The sequence below is a fragment of the Eumetopias jubatus genome, unplaced genomic scaffold (assembly GCF_037043125.1).
Source record: "Eumetopias jubatus isolate StellerSeaLion01/CBP00866 unplaced genomic scaffold, mEumJub1_p1.0 scaffold_8, whole genome shotgun sequence".
NCBI classification, from domain to species: domain Eukaryota; kingdom Metazoa; phylum Chordata; class Mammalia; order Carnivora; family Otariidae; genus Eumetopias; species Eumetopias jubatus.
Window position 1 is genome coordinate 122,642,212 of NW_028274814.1, and position 16,497 is coordinate 122,658,708.

Genomic DNA, 16,497 nt, shown 5'->3' on the forward strand with positions numbered 1-16,497 from the left:
TAAAAATATTTTAAAGTTGTGAGATTTCACTGACAAATCCTAATCCTAATGTCTAGTTTATTTTGAATAAATGAAAAGATCTGGCCACGCTGTGGCCACATTTTTGCATGACAGCGATCAGCTGTGGCTAAGTAGGGACTGCCTGCTCCCTTTGTTTGGGGCGTGTGCTCACCATGGTCCATGGCTCCGTTTCATTTCCCCAGCCCTGAGGCTCAGAGTCCATGACGTTTATTGTAGCACTTGCACTATAATTTATTTTACAGGTGAGAAAGATTTCTTTGCACACACATCTTTATCAAACATGGTAAACAGAAGGTAGAGCCACAAGATTCAAATAAAATGGAGAGGAGGTCTTGTGTGTGTGTAGAAATAAAGACAGTAGCCTGAGTTACCCGGTTATATTTGCTCCCTCAATGATACTACCTGCCTGGTACTTGAGTATGAGATGCCCAAATTAAGCAGTCAGACTGTTGACTAATAGTTTAGATTTTGTTAAGATTAAAACCAAGGCAAGATCAGTTACGCAAGATTTATTCTCTCCTCCCCCTATCCCTGTGTACTTGTAAGTGCCTTGCTCCTAAGGGATAAATCCTGGGATGCGCAGAATCTTATCAAAATCAGTTAGAATGCTACAAGAGATCATCAGAAATGCTAATTGTTCACTTGAGACAAAGATTAAACTGTGGTATGTCTTCAGCGCCTTTTTTAGAAAAGGGGGATTGAACAGTACCATTTGATAGAATAAAACCAAAGAGCTAATGTCTCAAGATGTTTGCAATAACTGTCTTTCATTTCAAGACATGCTTCCCCCCCCCAACATTTTATTAATACTCCTGGTCTCCCTTCCCTCTCCTCACCCCAGGAGAGGAGGAATGCACCCAACTGGTGAGGTTGAGAGGAATTGAACTGATCTGCCAGAGACAAGAGTTCTGATCCACTATCTGCCAGGCATGGGAGCATCTGTGCCAGGGCCTGAGGAAGGACCTAGAAACTCTGTCTCATTCAGGGATGAAATATGGGCTGCCCACTTGTCCACAGAGGTAAAACAACATTGTCCAATTAACTTTATCAAGTACTAAAGCTAACACTTTGATCTCTAGCTGTCTGATTCTTTTTTTTTTTTTTGAGATTTTATTTATTTGAGAGAGAGCAAGAGAGAGAGAGTGCGCGTGCCTGCATGCACCCAAGTGGGAGAGGGGCAGAGGGGAGAGGAAGAAGCAGACGTCCCACTGAGCAGGGAGCCTGATGTGGGGCTCAATCCTAGGACGCTGGGATCAGGAGCTGAGCTGAAGGCAGACGCTTAACAGACCGAGCCACCCAGGTGCTCTTCTAGCTGTCTGATTCTTGCACGCTTTCTCATTTGGTTCAAAATTCAGGAGATGAGAAGAATGCTTTTACATATTAAGACCTAAAAGTTCAACTATCCTTGTTTGAGTCTCCTTTGGCTTGGCCTTGATGAAAAATGAACAATAAAAGTAAATGGTCATTCACAGATAGGAACCTCTTACCCTGGGCCTACAAAACATACAGGTTGTATGTAAAGATGGTGTACTTGGAAGGCCTTACCTTGAGCTGATAAGAATATTGAACCTCTGGGCACCTGGGTGGCTCAGTTGGTTAAGCGACTGCCTTCGGCTCAGGTCATGATCCTGGAGTCCCGGGATCCAGTCCCGCATTGGGCTCCCTGCTCGGCGGGGAGTCTGCTTCTCCCTCTGACCCTCTTCCCTCTTGTGCTCTCTATCTCTCATTCTCTCTCAAATAAATAAATAAAATCTTTAAAAAAAAAAAGAATATTGAACCTAAACAAAGAGCTTTAACTAGCAGATTAAGCCAAGTTAAAATAACTCCCGATAAATCTGTATTTAGCTAAGTCCTTGCCTTATTCAAGGTAAAAAAGATAAAATGTTCACATTGTGAAATGCTTTTACTTTTAAGCTTCAGACTTGAAAAACTTGCTTCTTGCCAGGAAACATTTTTATTTTTGTCCCCTTCCTCCTTTCAGGATATATGGTCTGTGTTCATAAAACAGACCTGTTTTAAGTGACCTCATCCCTTTTTTCTTTATTCTAAAAGAGAAATCCAGGACAGTTTTTAATCTTTTGAAAAATAGAAAATAAAATAAAATTAAGAAATTTAATTGTTTCCAATAGAATTTCAAGAGCCAAAACATAACATGGCCCACTGTTTATTTTTTTGTGAATTCAAATACATCATCTTTATTTAAACAAATATAATTTTCACGTGTGACCATACTTTGTTCTATTTATTTGGTATTTACTTGTGGGGTTTTTTTTGGTATGTTTCATCCATGGAATATAGACAACATAAAGACAAGAGACTTTCCTGTCTTGTTTATAACTATATCCCTACCCATAGCATTGTGCCTTGCTGATAGTAGCCAAGTGATAAAAATTTATCAAGTGAGTCAATATACTTTGCACTGATAAAAGTACCAACTATTAAAGTTTTGATGAATTTTGTGTGCTGGCGGGCTCAGTCAGTAGAGCATATGACTCTTGATGCCAGGGTGGTGAGTTTAAGCCCCTCATAGAGCTTAAAGTTTTGATGAACCGAATCAAAGGAAACTAGAATGTTACGGAGAACGAACCTAAATTTTGAGATAGAACTCACTTTGAAACTATTTGGACCTGGATAATTTTGGTATGGGAGATTTCCAGAAATGTACTCAAATCATCTAGGTTTTAAAATCTCTGTTAGTGTTTACTGTGATTTACTTTCTGCTTGTTTCATCTTATGTATTACTTCTTTATATTTTCTAAATCTTTTCCTAATTTTTTTCACTTACTCTTTGGCTCATCCTCTCTATTTTTCTGTGGTTTTCTGTTTTATTGATTTATGCCTTTATCTTTATAATTTCCTTTCCTCTTGTTCTCTGAATTTGCTCTGTTGCTCTTGAAATAGTTTCTCAACTTTAATACTTTTTTTCAGTCTTTGTTTTTTATTAATGTTTCAAAACTATAAACTTCCCTTTAAGTACTAATTTTATTGCATCGCATTAAATGTTGGCATGGAATGCAGGTGTGCATTGGGAGTTGGGGCTCCTTTGTGGGTGCGGGCCTGGACACAGTGTCCATATCAGGAAAACCACGATAAGGTGGCTCCAGCCTGGGCCTAGGCAGTATCTGTGCTCTCTGGGCGTGCACTGCTGGGCACAGCATCACAGATGTCCTCACATATTCATAGGCTAACCCACCGTGCAACAGGTGGAGGAAAAAGCAAGAGCCCTCTTCTTCCTGCAGAATTTCTCCGACGCCCTCTGCTGGCCAGGGTTGACATCCTCATTACTTAACAGAGGTGAAAGCCTGAGTCCATCAGAGTTTGGTGATGAGGGGTGAATTTAGAATTGAGAAGCTACAATTGATACCTGGCACATCCCTGAAAGCACCGTTCCAGATGTGATTTAGATCATCCTGATCAGATGAATTCACAGAAGGTTTTACTCTGGGGAGGGACGGGGGAAGAGAGGCAGAGCAAAGGGTACCTATTTTTGCTAATGAGCTAATGGGAACGTGAGCCTGATGCAGGACTCGATCCCAGGACTCTGGGATCATGGCCTGAGTCGAAGGCAGACGCTTAACTGACTGAGCCACCCAGGCACCCCTGAGTTCTTAATTTAAAGCAATGGCATGAGGGATGCCTAGCGGGCTCAGTTGGTAGAGCATGCGACTCTTGATCTTGGGGTCATGACTTGGAGCCCCATGTTGGGTGGGGAGCCTACTTTAAAATAGATAAATACATAAAATGTTTAAAGCAATGGTACTACAATTACAATCCAGATAAGGTAGGACAGTTTTACTCATGTTTCCCATCTCACTTTATATTGATCTAGATTCTACAGGTAAAATCATCCTTTGTCGCTTTCTTTTCTTTTTTTTTTTATTAAAGATTTTATTTATTTATTTGAGAGAGCGAGAAAGAGAGAGAGAGAGCACATGAGAGGGGGGAAGGTCAGAGGAGAAGCAGACTCCCCGCTGAGCAGGGAGCCCGATGCGGGACTCGATCCCGGGACTCCAGGATCATGACCTGAGCCGAAGGCAGTCGCTTAACCAACTGAGCCACCCAGGCACCCTGTCGCTTTCTTTTCACTATACACTATGCAGATTCACTGCTACTTAATTTTGAGAATTTTCCTCTAGTTAAGCTAGAAACATGCAAATTTATCTCAAACAAAAAGTCATGGTCAAAGCCTCCGTGTCTGTTGAGAAATCATGGAATAATATTTTTGTTTCTATTTCCATTCACTGCCTTAATTCTTTTTCCTTAATTTCCTTGAATCTTCCCTAATTAACTTGTTAAAGAAACCAAATTGATCATGTATAATTTACATACCATAAGATTGACCTATTTTAGGTTCAACAATGATTTTTATAAGTTTGTAGGGTGATTCAACCATCACCACAATGCAGAATTAGAATTTAGAATATTTCCGGGACACCTGGGTGGCTCAGTCGGTTAAGCATCTGCTTTCAGCTCAGGTCATGATCCCAGAGTCCCGGACCGAGTCCTGAATTGGGCTCCCTGCTCAGCAGGGAGCCTGCTTCTCCCTCTCCCTCTGTTGCTCCCCCCTGCTTGTGATCTCTCACTCTCTCTGTCAAATAAATAAATAAGATCTTTAAAAAAAAAAAAGGAATTTAGAGTATTTCCATTTCTGGTACCCATTTGCAGTTAATTCTCACTCCCACCTTCAGCCCTAGGCAGCCACCAGTCTGCTTTTTATCTCTCTAAATTTGTCTTTTCTAGACATTTGTAGAAAATGAAGTGGAATCGTACAGTACCTGTGATATCTAGTCCTTGTGTCTAACTTTTATTACTGAGCATGATGTTTAGAGGTTCATCCATGTTGTAGCATGTATCAGTGGTTCATTCATTTTCACTGCTGAGTAGTAGCAGTCCATTGTATGCCTACGACATTTTGTTTATCCATTCACTGGTTGATGGACGTTTAAATGGTTTTCAGTTCGGGGCTATCATGTGTAATACTGCTATGAACAATCAATCACATACATGTCTTTGAGTGGACCTATGTTTTCATTTCTCTTGGGTAAATATGGAGGAATGAAATTACTGGGTCATATGGTCAGTGTAGTTAACGTTTTATTAAATTTTTATTGTTATGTTAATCACCATACATTACATCATTAGTTTTAGATGTAGTGTTCCATGAGTCATTGTTTGTGCATAACACCCAGTGCTCCACGCAGATTGTGCCCTCTTTAATACCCATCGCCAGGCTAACCCATCCCCCCACCCTCCTCCCCTCTAGAACCCTCAGTGTGTTTTTCAGAGTCCGTTGTCTCTCATGGTTCGTCTCCCCCTCCCACTTACTCCCCTTCATTCTTCCCCTCCTGCTATCTTCTTCTTTTTCTTTTTTCTTAACATACGTTGCATTATTTGTTTCAGAAGTACAGATCTGTGATTCAACAGTCTTGCACAATTCACAGCGCTCACCATAGCACATACCCTACCCAATGTCTATCACCCAGCCACCCCATCCCTCCCACCCCCCACCACTCCAGCAACACTCAGTTTGTTTCCTGAGATTAAGAATTCCTCATATCAGTGAGGTCATATGATACATGTCTTTCTCTGATTGACTTATTTCACTCAGCATAACACCCCCAGTTCCATCCACGTCGTTGCAAATGGCAAGATCTCATTCCTTTTGATGGCTGCATAATATTCCATTGTGTATATATACCACATCTTCTTTATCCATTCATCTGTCAATGGACATCTTGGCTCTTTCCACAGTTTGGCTATTGTGGACATTGCTGCTATAAACATTGGGGTGCATGTACCCCTTTGGATCCCTACATATGTTTCTTTGTGGTAGATACCCAGTAGTGCAATTGCTGGATCGTATGGTAGCTCTATTTTCAACTGTTTGAGGAACCTCCATACTGTTTTCCAGAGGGGTTGCACCAGCTTGCATTCCCACCAACAGTGTAGGAGGGTTCCCCTTTCTCTGCATCACCGCCAACATCCGTTGTTTCCTGACTTGTTAATTTTCGCCATTCTGACTGGTGTGAGGTGGTATCTCATTGAGGTTTTGATTTGGATTTCCCTGATGCCAAGCGATGTTGAGCACTTTTTCATGTGTCTGTTGGCCATTTGGATGTCTTCTTTGGAAAAATGTCTGTTCATGTCTTCTGCCCATTTCTTGATTGGATTATTTGTTCTTTGGGTGTTGAGTTTGATAAGTTCTTTATAGATTTTGGATACTAGCCCTTTATCTGATATGTCATTTGCAAATATCTTCTCCCATTCTGTCGGTTGTCTTTTGGTTTTGTGGACTGTTTCTTTCGCTGTGCAAAAGCTTTTTATCTTGATGAAATCCCAATAATTCATTTTTGCCCTTGCCTCCCTTGCCTTTGGTGATGTTTCTAGGAAGAAGTTGCTGCGGCTGAGGTCGAAAAGGTTGCTACCTGTGTTCTCCTTTAGGATTTGGATGGACTCCTGTCTCACGTTTAGGTCTTTCAACCATTTGGAGTCTATTTTTGTGTGTGGTATAAGGAAATGGTCCAGTTTCATTCTTCTGCATGTGGCTGTCCAATTTTCCCAACACCATTTGTTGAAGAGACTGTCTTTTTTCCATTGGACATTCTTTCCTGCTTTGTCAAAGATGAGTTGACCATAGAGTTGAGGGTCCATTTCTGGACTCTCTATTGTGTTCCATTGATCTATGTGTCTGTTTTTGTGCCGCTACCATACTGTCTTGATGATGACAGCTTTGTAATGGAGCTGGAAGTCCGGAATTGTGATGCCGCCAGCTTTGCTTTTCTTTTTCAAGATTCCTCTGGCTATTCGGGGTCTCTTCTGGTTCCATACAAATTTTAGGATTATTTGTTCATTTCTTTGAAAAAAGTGGATGGTATTTTGATGGGGATTGCATTGAATGTGTAGATTGCTCTAGGTAGCATTGACATCTTCACAATGTTTGTTCTTCCAATCCATGAGCATGGAACATTTTTCCATTTCTTTTTTTTTAATTAATTTATTTATTTGAGAGAGAGAGAGTACATGAGAGGGAGGAGGGTCAGAGGGAGAAGCAGACTCCCTGCTGAGCAGGGAGCCTGATGTGGGACTTGATCCCGGGACTCTGGGATCACGACCTGAGCCGAAGGCAGTCGCTTAACCAACTGAGCCACCCAGGCGCCCCGTTTTTCCATTTCTTTGTGTCTTCTTCAATTTCTTTCATGAGTATTTTATAGTTTTCTGAGTACAAATCCTTTGCCTCTTTGGTTAAATTTATTCCTAGGTATCTTATGCTTTTGGATGCCATTGTAAATGGGATTGACTCCTTGATTTGTCTCTCTTCTGTCTTGTTGTTGGTGTATAGGAATGCCACTGATTTCTGTGCATTGATTTTATATCCTGCTACTTTACTGGATTCCTGTATTAGTTCTAGCAGCTTTGGGGTGGAGTCTTTTGGATTTTCCACATACAGTATCGTATCATCTGCAAAGAGTGAGAGTTTGACTTCCTCCTTGCTGACTCAGATGCCTTTGATTTCTTTTTGTTGTCTGATTGCTGTGGCTAGGACTTCTAATACTATGTTGAATAGCAGTGGTGATAGTGGACATCCCTGCCGTGTTCCTGACCTTAGGGGGAAAGCTCTCAGTTTTTCCCCATTGAGAATGATATTTGCTGTGGGTTTTACATAGATGGCTTTTATGATATTGAGGTATGTACCCTCTATCCCTATACTCTGAAGAGCTTTGATCAAGAAAGGATGCTGTACTTTGTCAAATGCTTTTTCTGCATCTATTGAGAGGATCATATGATTCTTGTTCTTTCTTTTGTTAATGTATTGTATCATGTTGATTGATTTGCGGATGTTGAACCAACCTTGCAGCCCAGGGATAAATCCCACTTGGTCATGGGGAATAATCCTTTTAATGTACTGTTGGATGCTATTGGCTAGTAATTTGGTGAGAATTTTTGCGTCCATGTTCATCAGGGATATTGGTCTGTAGTTCTCCTTTTTGATGGGGTCTTTGTCTGGTTTTGGGATCAAGGTAATGCTGGCCTCATAAAATGAGTTTGGAAGTTTTCCTTCCATTTCTATTTTTTGGAACAGTTTCAGGAGAATAGGTATTAATTCTTCTTTAAATGTCTGATAGAATTCCCCTGGGAAGCCATCTGGCCCTGGGCTTTTGTTTGTTGGGAGATTTTTGATGACTGCTTCAATTTCCTTAGTGGTTATAGGTCTGTTCAGGTTTTCTATTTCTTCCTGGTTCAATTTTGGTAGTTGATACATCTCTAGGAATGCACCCATTTCTTCCAGGTTATCTAATTTGCTGGCATAGAGTTGCTCATAATATGTTCTTATAATTGTTTGTATTTCTTTGGTGTTGGTTGTGATCTCTCCTCTTTCATTCATGATTTTGTTGATTTGGGTCATTTCTCTTTTCTTTTTGATAAGTCTGGCCAGGGGTTTATGAATCTTGTTAATTCTTTCAAAGAACCAGCTCCTAGTTTCGTTGATCTGTTCTACTGTTCTTTTGGTTTCTATTTCATTGATTTCTGCTCTGATCTTTATTATTTCTCTTCTCGTGCTGGGTTTAGGCTTTATTTGCTGTTCTTTCTCCAGCTCCTTTAGGTGTAGGGTTAGGTTGTGTATTTGAGACCTTTCTTGTTTCTTGAGAAAGGCTTGTATTGCTATATACTTTCCTCTCAGGACTGCCTTTGCTGTATTCCAAAGATTTTGAACAGTTGTGTTTTCATTTTCATTGGTTTCCATGAATTTTTTTAAATTCTTTAATTTCCTGGTTGACCCAATCTTTCTTCAGTAGGATGCTCTTTAGCCTCCATGCATTTGAGTTCTTTCCGACTTTCCTCTTGTGATTGAGTTCTAGTTTCAAAGCATTGTGGTCTGAAAATATACAGGGAATGATCCCAATCTTTTGGTACCGGTTGAGACCTGATTTGTGACCTAGGATGTGATCAATTCTGGAGAATGTTCCTTGGGCACTAGAGAAGAATGTGTATTCCGTTGCTTTGGGATGGAATGTTCTGAATATGTCTGTGAAGTCCATTTGGTCCAGTGTGTCATTTAAAGTCTTTATTTCCTTGTTGATCTTTTGCTTTGATGATCTGTCCATTTCAGTCAGGGGGGTGTTAAAGTCCCCCACTATTACTGTATTGTTGTCAATGTGTTTCTTCGCTTTTGTTATTAATTGCCTGATATAATTGGCTGCTCCCATGTTAGGGGCATAGATATTTACAATTGTTAGATCTTCTTGTTGGATGGACCCTTTAAGTAGGATATAGTGTCCTTCTTCATCTCTTATTACAGTCTTTGGTTTAAAATCTAATTTGTCTGATATAAGGATTGCCACCCCAACTTTCTTTTGGTGTCCATTAGCATGGTACATGGTTTTCCACCCCCTCACTTTCAATCTGGGGGTGTCTTTGGGTCTAAAATGAGTCTCTTGTAGACAGCATATCGATGGGTCTTGTTTTTTAATTCAATCTGAGAGCCTGTGTCTTTTGATTGGGGCATTTAGCCCATTTACATTCAGGGTAACTATTGAAAGGTATGAATTTAGTGCCATTGTATTGCCTGTAAGGTGACTGTGACTGTATATTGTCTGTCTTCCTTTCTGATCTATGCTGCTTTTAGGCTCTCTCTTTGCTTAGAGGAGCCCTTTCAATATTTCTTGTAGGGCTGGTTTCATGTTTGCAAATTCCTTTAGTTTTTGTTTGTCCTGGAAGCTTTTTATTTCTCCTTCTATTTTCAATGACAGCCTAGCTGGATATAGTATTCTTGGCTGCATATTTTTCTCATTTACTGCTCTGAAGATATCATGCCAGTCCTTTCTGGCCTGCCAGGTCTCTGTGGATAGGTCTGTTGCCAATCTAATGTTTCTACCATTGTAGGTTACATATCTCTTCTCCCGAGCTGCTTTCAGAATTTTCTCTTTGTCTCTGAGACTCATAAGTTTTACTATTATATGTCGGGGTGTTGACCTATTTTTATTGATTTTGAGAGGGGTTCTCTGTGCCTCCTGGATTTTAATGCCTGTTTCCTTCCCCACATTAGGGAAGTTCTCTGCTATTATTTGCTCCAATATACCTTCTGCCCCTCTCTCTCTTTCTTCTTCTTCTGGGATCCCAATTATTCTAATGTTGTTTTGTCTTATCGTATCACTTATCTCTCAAATTCTGCCCTCGTGATCCTGTAGTTGTTTCTCTCTTTTTCTCAGCCTCTTTATTTTCCATCATTTGGTCTTCTATATCGCTGATTCTCTCTTCTGCCTCATTTATCCTAGCAGTTAGTGCCCCCATTTTTGATTGCACCTCATTAATAGCCTTTTTGATTTCGACTTGGTTAGATTTTAGTTCTTTTATTTCTCCTGAAAGGGTGTCTCTAATAACTTCCATGCTTTTTTCAAGCCCAGCTAGTATCTTTAAAGTCATGATTCTGAACTCTAGGTCCGACATCGTACTATTGTCCGTATTGAGTAGGTCCCTGGCTGACGGTACTACCTCTTGTTCTTTTTGCTGAGGTGATTTTTTCGTCTTGTCATTTTGTTCAGAGGAGAATAGATGAATGAGAGAACAAAATGCTAACAGGTTAACAACGTCCCCAGCAAATATACTGTATACAAATCAGAAAAGACCTGAAACCAGGGGAAAAGAAAGGGAAAGAAAGAAAAACGAAAGAAAAAAAAAGAAAAAGATAAAAACAAAAACAGAACAATACAAAAAAAAAACAGAATATGATCAAATATGATCAGGCTAGTGCATAGATCAGTGCCACACACTAGATTTTGGGCATATTTTGGTCTGTTAGAAAAAAAAGTGCCTCCTAAAATTTTAAAGGAAGAAATACATATAGGTACAAAATAAGGGTTGATACAATGAAGGGATGGAAGATGACTGTAAAGATGAAAATTATAAAAGATTTTATAAAAGGAATAAGATAAGTTGTTTGAAAAAGAAAGAAGATTTAAAAGAAAAAAGAAAAAAAAGGGAGAGAATGTGATCAGGCAGGAGACTAGAACAAAGGCATACACTAGTGATTTAGGGTATATTTTGATCTGTTAGAAGAAACTGTATCTCAAAATTTTAAAGAGAGAACAAGTTATATTTCTATATGCCAAAAATAAGGGTAACTACTATGAAGGGATAAAATATGACTCTGAAAATGAAAAATAAATGTTTTTTTAAAAAAGGGATTGATAAGATGTTGGTTTAAAAAGGGAAAAAGAAAAATTAAAAAAAAAACAGTTAAAATAAATTAACTTTGAAAAACTAATGAATCATGGTAAAAAAGCCATGAATTCTTGTGCAGTATTCCCCTAGGGCTAGAGTTCTCCCATTCTCCTTGATCAGTAAACTTGGTCTTGGTTTGCTGGCTGTTTGTGCTAATCTTCTGGGGGAGGGGCCTGTTGCTGTGGTTCCCAAATGTCTTTGCTGCAGGCGGAATTGCCCCGCCCTTGTGGGTCCGGGCTAAGCAAGCTGCTCGGCTTTGCTCTCGGGAGCTTTTGTTCCCTGCAAACTCTCCGTAAAGCTTTGGAGGCCCAGGTTGAAAATGGTGGCCTCCCAATCTCCACCCGGAGGGGCTGAGAACTCGGGGCCCCGCTCCTCAGTGCGCCCCCAGAGAAAAGCGGTCACTCCCGTCTCCCCGGTCTCCGGCCGCACTCCGTGCTCACCCGGCCTGTGACCGAGTGTTTCTATCTCTGGCACCTGACCCGGTGTGGAGTCTCCAAACCCAGCAGATCCCTGCGATGCACTCCGGCGCCGCTCTTCCCCGGGAAGGAAGGGGAGTCTCCCCGGATCTGCCGCTTGTTGGGTCCCTGCTGCAGGAGCAGTGGCCCGACTGGGCTGCAGATCATGGTTTATGGCCACCCCGAGCTGAGAGCCCACGCCTCGGCTCCGTCTCTGCAGCCGGCTTCCCCGCTCTGATACCTGGGAGCTCTGCCACCCTCAGGCACCCCCGGTCTTTCTGTGACCCCGAGGGTCCTGAGACCACACTGTCCCGTGAGGGTTCCATCCTCCGCTTAGCCACTGGAGCGACGACCCTCAGCGGAGCCGACTTCTAAAAGGTCCGATTTTGTGCTCCGCGGCTCTATCACTTGCCAGAAGCGGCCGACGGAGGCCCCCTCCCCCGCCGTCTATCCTCCCGAATATCGCCTCGGATTCACTTCTCCGCACGTCCTACTTTCCAGTAAGTGGTCGCTTCTCTGTTCAGAGAGTTGTTGCTACTCTCCTCTTTGATCTCCTGTTGAGTTCGTAGGTGTTCAGAATGGTTTGATCCCTATTCAGCTGAATTCCTGAGACCAGACGAAATACAGGTCTACTCCTCCGCCATCTTGCTCCAAAAAGTGTAGTTAACTTTTTAAGAAACTGCCAAGCCATTTTCCAAAGTGGCTGTACCATTTTATATTCCCACCAGCAAAGCAGGAACGTTCCAGTTTTTTCTCATCCTTTCCAACACTTGGCACTGTCTTGTCATTTTAATTTTAATCACTCAGTATAATTTTGATTTGTATTTCTTTGCATTTCCCTGATGACCAATGATGTTAGCATCTTTTCCCATTGTTAATTAGCCATTTGTATATCATCTTTGGCGAATTTTATTTTTTACATAGGCTCCATGCCCAACTCGTGGGGCTTGAACTCATGAGAGTTGCACACACTGCCAACAAGGCACCCCTCTTTGGTAAAATTTCTATTTAAGCCCTTTGCCCATTTTTATTTTATTTTATTTATTTTTTTAAAGTAAGTTCTCCTGCCCAATGTGGGACTTGAACTCATGAACCTCAGATCAGGAGTCACATGCTCTACTGACTGAGCCAGTCAGACGTCCTCCCTTTGCCTGTTTTTAAATGGGGTTTCCTCTTCAACCTTTGACAACCTGGTTTCTATTCTTATTCTTATTAAAACTGCCCTCTGAAATAATATAATACCACTGAGATAAGTCCTTACAGATCCAGTAGTGTTTTTAAATTTGTCTTCTCCTTGACCCTACTGCAGTATTTGATAGTATCTTCATTAAACCCTTCTCTCTTTTTTTAAGATTTATTTATTGGGGGGGCAGGAGCGGGGGGAAAGAATCTTACAAGCAGACTTCCTACTGAGCATGGAGCCTGATGCAGGACTCCATCCCACGACCCATGAGATCATGACCTGAGCTGAAACCAAGAGTCAGATGCTTAACCAACTGAGCCACGCAGGTGCCCCCATTAATCCCTTCTTGAAATGTTGTCTTACTCTGGTGTTCAGGACCAGACACTTTCCTGATTCTTCTTTGATAACTCTCTTTTTTGGGTAATAGTTCTCCTCCTGCCCTCTCTAAGTGGTCCAGTCCATAGACTAGAACTACGCCCTCTGCTCTTCTCCTTTTACATTTTATTCAATGGCAAATTATATCTTTAAGGAAATGTCTAAAAGGAAATGAGATATTTAACAATGTCTTTAAGGAAATGGAGTTATCAGAATCTGTGAGAGCTGGAGCTGTGGAAGGGGGGCTGTCTGACAGGAGATGTAGTAGTAGACTGATCAGAAATGCAGCCATTGTGAGACTGGATGCAGCCAGGGAGTGAGGCAGCAGAAAGGAAATACCCCAAACTTAATCTGTTTCCACCGTTCAGTCTCATACTTGTGCCTCCCATTGGTTGAATCCTTAGGTTAGGAGAGGCTGGGTAAAGCTATCTATGGGGTCAGCAAAGGGTGTGGGAATGAATCTAGGAAAAAATGGAGATTAGGCAACATGATGTCTTATTGTTCCTCCACATTCAGAGTCTATAACAGATGTCATCATCTTAGTGCCCAAATCATCTCGCTGTTTTAACCTCTGTGACTCTGTCAGGGGTACCATTACTCTCCTGGTCTCTCAGGCTGGAACCTCAGAAAACACTACAACCCTCAGTCAATGATCTCTTCTGCTCATAAATTCTCTATCCCGTATTTGGCATTAATCATCTCATTGGGTTGAACCAGATGCCTGTTAAGATCCTCTATGAATGTGAGACTCTACGGTTTTATGGTACTCAATATTGCATCATGATTTTATTGAAATTCTCAAGTATGTATTTGTGTCTTGAACAGATGATAAGCATTTTTAGGGCAGAATCTGTTCTTGATACTTCTTCAAGTATCGACTACTCTCCGTGCTTATTAGTGTTCTATTGACTCAGCAGATGTTTGTAAAATGAATAAATGAATGGTTCAGACATGGTCCTAAAACTTCTAAATCCCTTGTCCAAATTACAGATTTTGACAACAAATAGTCAACACATTTCACCACTAAGTGGCAGCATCCACAATGATAATTTCCAAAATGGCCCAATTCCAGCAAGCACATCACGGAGATTTCAATGATCATAACAAGAGTATGATAAGAACATAAACTATTAGTCAAACTATAATCTTTCTGGTGAAAAATTACCAATGAATTAATGTCCATACAGATAATTTCCTTTTTTTTAAGAAGTAATTTTATTTTTTTTAAGATTTTATTTATTTGTCAGAGAGAGAGAGCGAGCATAAGCAGGGGGAGGGGCAGGCAAAGGGAAAAGCAGGCTCCCCCCTGAGCAAGGAGCCTGATGTGGGGGCGCCTGGGTGGCTCAGATGGTTGGGCGTCTGCCTTCACTTCGGGTCATGATCCCAGGGTCCTGGGATCGAGTCCCACATCGGGCTCCCTGCTCCTTGGGAGCCTGCTTCTCCCTCTGCTTCTCTCTCTCTCTCTCTCTCTCTCTCTGTCTCTCATGAATAAATAAATAAAATCTTTAAAAAAAAAAAAAAGGAGCCTGATGTGGGACTTGATCCCAGGGTCCTGACCTGAGCTGAAGGCAGAGGCTTAACTGGCTGAGCCACCCAGGCGCCCTGCACAGATAATTTCTAACAAATATGGTTAAGAACCAAGAGTGTCTGTCTGCTTCACAAATATTTACGTTCATGCATTTTTCTATGAATTTTAACATTCTTTTTGTTTTAACTAAATTTCATTTTTCTTATGAAAGTGTTATATTCTTAGTATAGAATAGGCCAAAGAAGACAAAATCTCTTATAGCTCTTCCTGTTGTTTTTCTCAGTAAATGTTTCAACTAGCTTTCTTCTTATTTCAAATTGACCTTCACATTTTATTGTTCCAGATAATTCATGCTTATAAAAATAAAAATAATAAAAGTGTTTATAGTGAAAAGTTAGACTTCATTCCCTTCCAGGTCCTGCTGCTACTCCCAAGGGGTAATCACTGTTAACAAAGTGATGCATATTCTTCCAGACAATTATTTTTTGCAGATTTAATTGATTTTTTAAGTTTTAGCATATTTTATTAAAATTATAATACAAGTAATATTTTCTACCTTGTCCCTCTCACTCCATCCCCCTCTTAAATGAAACTGCAAAGAAATAATCATGATATGGATTCTGGTTGTCAACATTTAGGCATTTGGAAATATGTGAGAATGTTTGTGGTTATCATAGTGATTAGGAAACTCTGTGGCCCTGGGGGCAGAGTGCTCAGATGTTAACAACTCTGGAATGCCTAGGAGGGTCCTACAAGAAAGAACATTTTTCCACTTGGAATGTCAGTAGCATTCCTGCTTAGAAAACCTAAAGATCTCTTCCATACTGAATATAAACACACACACAGCCTTTAATCATTCAACATAAAAGATGAAAGAATTGTACAGTAAAACACTCATGTACCTACCACCTATTAACATGTTACCTTCATTGTTTTTCCACATATCTATTCAAATATGGGCCAATATCTATGCCAGTTACCATTCAACTATCCATCTTTTTTTAAAATGTACTTCAAAATAAGTTGCAGAGATCAGTACACATCATCCCTAAACACTTCACCATCAAATTGTCTTTTATCTTTTTTATTGAAGTTTGGTTGACACACTATGTTACATTAGTAAATTGTCTTTTAAAAACCTCTTATACATGTTGATCTACAGCTTGCTTTATAAATCTATCATCTTTCATTCAACAAGTCACCATTTTTCATTGAGGGTTTACTATGTACCAGATACTTTCCTAGGTGCTGGGGTTACAGTGATGAGCAGGACAAATGCAGTTCCTGAATCATGGAGCTTACTCTAATAGAGATTTTAAACTCTTTCTATAGTCGTAGTCATAATAATAATAAGTGGTATAACAATACTATGACAACAATATATGACAACTTTAACAAAATAATTATTATTGTAACAATAAAATCTAGTATTTGTTGTATCTACTATATTCTTGACATTGCTCTAAGTATTTTAAATATATTAACTAGTTGAACCCTGTAAAGTGAGAACAATTATAATCTTCACTTTTCAGATGATAAGATGAGACACAGAGAAAGTAAGTATCTTGCCCAGGATCACAAAGCCAGGAAATGACAGAGCTGGGGGATAACCCCAGAGTCCACAGGCTACACCATGATACCACTGCCTCTCTTCTGTGTTATCACCATGTTAATAGTATATGATCGACCCTATTCTTTTTTACAGGTGCCTAATA